This window comes from Chiloscyllium plagiosum, unplaced genomic scaffold (assembly GCF_037043375.1).
Source record: "Chiloscyllium plagiosum isolate Xiang-an unplaced genomic scaffold, Cpla_swu_hap1 HiC_scaffold_48, whole genome shotgun sequence".
NCBI classification, from domain to species: Eukaryota; Metazoa; Chordata; class Chondrichthyes; order Orectolobiformes; family Hemiscylliidae; genus Chiloscyllium; species Chiloscyllium plagiosum.
Genome location: NW_028270186.1, coordinates 18,213,393 through 18,218,392, shown reverse-complemented (window position 1 = coordinate 18,218,392; position 5,000 = coordinate 18,213,393). Strand labels below are relative to the sequence as shown.

Here is a 5,000-nt window from a genome sequence, read left to right as displayed (position 1 = left end):
ACGAGAGAGACAGGACAGAGAGAGAGAGACGAGAGAGACAGGACACAAAGAGAGAGGAGAGAGAGAGAGACGAGAGAGACAGGGAGACAGGACAGAGAGAGAAAGACAGGACAGAGAGAGAGAGACAGGACAGAGAGAGAGTGACAGGAGAGAGAGAGAGAGGACAGAGAGAGGACAGAGAGGAAAGAGAGAGAGAGAGCGAGAGAGAGGAAAGAGAGAGAGAAGAGAGAGACGAGAGAGCCAGGACAGAGAGAGAGAGACGAGAGAGACAGGACGAGAGGAGAGAGAGAGAGACGAGAGAGACAGGGAGACAGGACAGAGAGAGAGAGAGACAGGACAGAGAGAGACAGGACAGAGAGAGACAGGACAGAGAGGAAAGAGAGAGAGAGAGCGAGAGAGAGGAAAGAGAGAGAGAAACAAGAGAGGCAGGACAGAGAGAGAGAGAGAGAGGAGAGAGAGTGACGAGAGAGACAGGACAGAGAGAGAGAGAGAGAGAGGAGAGAGAGAGACGAGAGAGACAGGACAGAAAGAGAGAGAGAGAGACGAGAGAGACAGGGAGACAGGGAGACAGGAGAGAGAGACACAGGAGAGAGAGAGAGAGAGAGAGAGACGAGAGAGACAGGGAGACAGGGAGACAGGAGAGAGAGACACAGGAGAGAGAGAGAGAGAGAGAGAGACGAGAGAGACAGGGAGACAGGGAGACAGGAGAGAGAGAGAGACAGGAGAGAGAGAGAGAGAGAGAGACACAGGAGAGAGAGAGAGAGACGAGAGAGACAGGGAGACAGGGAGACAGGAGAGAGAGAGAGACAGGAGAGAGAGAGAGAGAGAGACACACAGGAGAGAGAGAGACACACAGGAGAGAGAGAGAGAGAGAGACAGGAGAGAGAGAGAGAGAGAGAGAGAGACGGGACAGAGACAGAGAGAGACGGGACAGAGACACAGGGCAAACCTCTGCTGGGAAACAGGAATCCCACCTGCAGGGTGGGGGGAGAAACAGGCCCTTCGGCACAACACGTCTACATCGACCCTCTCAGAATATCCCACTCAGACCCATTCCCCCCTACCCTATTACTTTACATTTCCCCCGACTATTGCTCTAACCTGCACATCCCTGAGCACTATGGGAAATTTAGCGTGGCCAATCCACCCTAACCTGCACATCCCTGAGCACTATGGGTAATTTAGCGTGGCCAATCCACCCTAACCTGCACATCCCTGAGCACTATGGGTAATTTAGCGTGGCCAATTCACCCTAACCTGCACATCCCTGAGCACTATGGGAAATTTAGCGTGGCCAATCCACCCTAACCTGCACATCCCTGAGCACTATGGGTAATTTAGCGTGGCCAATCCACCCTAACCTGCACATCCCTGAGCACTATGGGTAATTTAGCATGGCCAATCCACCCTAACCTACACATCCCTGAGCACTATGGGTAATTTAGCACGGCTAATCCACCCTAACCTACACATCCCTGAGCACTATGGGTAATTTAGCATGGCCAATCCACCCTAACCTACACATCCCTGAGCACTATGGGTAATTTAGCACGGCTAATCCACCCTAACCTACACATCCCTGAGCACTATGGGTAATTTAGCACGGCCAATCCACCCTAACCTACACATCCCTGAGCACTATGGGTAATTTAGCACGGCCAATCCACCCTAACCTGTACATCCCTGAGCACTATGGGTAATTTAGCATGGCCAATCCACCCTAACCTACACATCCCTGAACACTATGGGAAATTTAGCATGGCCATTCCACCCTAACCTGCACATCCCTGAGCACTATGGGTAATTTAGCATGGCCAATTCACCCTAACCTGCACATCCCCGAGCACTATGGGAAATTTAGCATGGCCAATTCACCCTAACCTACACATCCCTGAGCACTATGGGTAATTTAGCATGGCCAATCCACCCTAACCTGCACATCCCTGAGCACTATGGGTAATTTAGCATGGCCAATTCACCCTAACCTGCACATCCCCGAGCACTATGGGAAATTTAGCACGGCCAATCCACCCTAAACTATACATCCCTGAGCACTATGGGTAATTTAGCATGGCCAATCCACCCTAACCTGCACATCCCTGAGCACTATGGGAAATTTAGCACGGCCAATCCACCCTAAACTATACATCCCTGAGCACTATGGGTAATTTAGCATGGCCAATCCACCCTAACCTGCACATCCCTGAGCACTATGGGTAATTTAACACGGCCAATCCACCCTAACCTGCACATCCCTGAGCACTATGGGTAATTTAGCGTTGCCAATCCACCCTAACCTGCACATCCCTGAACACTATGGGTAATTTAGCATGGCCAATCCACCCTAACCTACACATCCCTGAACACTATAGGTAATTTGTGGGCAGCACGGTGGCACAGTGGTTAGCACTGCTGCCTCACAGCGCCAGAGACCCGGGTTCAATTCCCGACTCAGGCGACTGTCTGTGTGGAGTTTGCACATTCTCCCCGTGTCTGTGTGGGTTTCCTCCGGACGCTCCGGTTTCCTCCCACAATCCAAAGATGTGCAGGTTAGGTGAATTGGCCGTGCTAAATTGCCCATAGTGTTAGGTAAAGGGGTAAATGTATGGGTATGGGTAGGTTGCGCTTCAGCGGGTCGGTGTGGACTTGTTGGGCCGAAGGGCCTGTTTCCACACTGTAAGTAATCTAAAAAATCTAATCTAAAATTTAGCACGGCCAATCCACCCTAACCTGCACATCCCTGAACACTATGGGTAATTTAGCACGGCCAATCCACCCTAACCTGCACATCCCTGAGCACAATGGGTAATTTAGCACGGCCAATCCACCCTAACCTGCACATCCCTGAGCACTATGGGTAATTTAGCACGGCCAATCCACCCTAACGTGCACATCCCTGAGCACTATGGGTAATTTAGCACGGCCAATCCACCCTAACCTGCACATCCCTGAACACTATGGGTAATTTAGCATGGCCAATCCACCCTAACCTGCACATCCCTGAGCACTATGGGTAATTTAGCACGGCCAATCCACCCTAACCTGCACATCCCTGAGCACTATGGGTAATTTAGCACGGCCAATCCACCCTAACCTGCACATCCCTGAGCACTATGGGTAATTTAGCATGGCCAGTCCACCCTAACCTGCACATCCCTGAACACAATGGGTAATTTAGCATGGCCAGTCCACCCTAACCTACACATCCCTGAACACTATGGGTAATTTAGCATGGCCAATCCACCCTAACCTGCACATCCCTGAGCACAATGGGTAATTTAGCATGGCCAATCCACCCTAACCTGCACATCCCTGAGCACTATGGGTAATTTAGCATGGCCAATCCACCCTAACCTGCACATCCCTGAACACTATGGGTAATTTAGCACGGCCAATCCACCCTAACCTGCACATCCCTGAACACTATGGGTAATTTAGCACGGCCAATCCACCCCAACCTGCACATCCCTGAGCACTATGGGTAATTTAGCATGGCCAATCCACCCTAACCTGCACATCCCTGAACACTATGGGTAATTTAGCATGGCCAATCCACCCTAACCTGCACATCCCTGAGCACTATGGGTAATTTAGCACGGCCAATCCACCCTAACCTGCACATCCCTGAGCACTATGGGTAATTTAGCACGGCCAATCCACCCTAACCTGCACATCCCTGAGCACTATGGGTAATTTAGCATGGCCAATCCACCCTAACCTGCACGTCCCTGAGCACTATGGGTAATTTAGCATGGCCAATCCACCCTAACCTACACATCCCTGAACACTATGGGTAATTTAGCATGGCCAATCCACCCTAACCTGAACATTTTTGGACTGTGGGAGGAGACAGGAGCACCCGGAGGAAACCCACACAGACACGGGGGGAGAATCCACAAACTCCACACAGACAGTCGCCCCGAGGCTGGAATCGAACCCGGGCCCCTGGCGCCGTGAGGCAGCGGTGCCAGCCACTGAGCCGGGGTTTGGGTGTTTCAGATAGGGCCAAGTTCGAGGCGAAAATCATTGTCGCCCCCAACGTCCTCAGGGCGTCTCAACAGGTATGCGGTCATCCACCGGGCTCTGGGACACATGGATGAATCCCCAGGTCGGCACCCCTATGAGTGAAATCGTTCCCGCTTGTCTCCTGAGCTTTCTCACCTCTCCCAGAGGCATCCGAAACCCCCGTCCCTTTCAAACCTTCCACCCTGGCTCTCTTGAGGAACTTCCCTCATGGAATGTTTCCCCCCCCCCCCCGGACAGTGCATTCCAACGTCCCGAGGAAGGAAGTTTCTCTCTCTCTCTCTCTCCCATCTCGCTCCGGGGCGGGAATGGTGAAACCCCTGGTCTGCCGAGAGGTAGAATTATCTTCCTCAACCGCTCACCGTTTTCGAGACGGACAGCTACAGAAACAGAACCCTTCGGCCCAACTCGTCCGTGCTGACCCAGATATCCTAACCTAATCTAGTCCCCATTTGCTAGCCCATATCCCTTCCTAGTCATATACCCATCCAGATGCCTCTTAAATGTTGCCATTGTACCAGCCTCCACCACTTCCTCTGGCAGCTCATTCCATACACGTACCACCCTCTGTGTGAAAAAGTTGCCCCCTCAGGTCCCTTTGATATCCTTCCCCTCTCACCCTTAAACCCCTCTAGTTCTGGTGCGGTTTGGTCGAAAGATTGGTGAGATAAAATCTAAGCTTGGTCGCTGAACCGTTGTGCTTGGATTTCTGTCAGCTGACCGTCGGAGTTGGGAGGTCACGTCGAGGCCAATCCAACCTAACCTGCACATCCCTGAGCACTATGGGTAATTTAGCAGGACTTTGGTCAGGCTGCTTTTGGCATACGGTCTCCTTATTATCAGGAGGGTGTTGTGAACTGGCTCACAAAAGATTTACAGAGGATGTTGGAGGGTTTGAGCTCCCGGGAGGGCCTGAATAGGCCGGAGCTGTCTTCCCTGGAGCGTCGGAGGCTGAGGGGGTGACCTTATCGAGGTTT

The 5,000-nt window shown here is 52.0% G+C and overlaps 1 protein-coding gene across 4 annotated transcripts in view; it reads left to right on the top strand.

Annotated features, from left to right (window-relative positions):
- The window catches only part of LOC122548060 (uncharacterized), a 101,685-nt gene that overhangs the window by 4,527 nt on the left and 92,158 nt on the right, over positions 1 to 5,000 (top strand). The gene's annotated exons all lie outside the window — the stretch shown is intronic.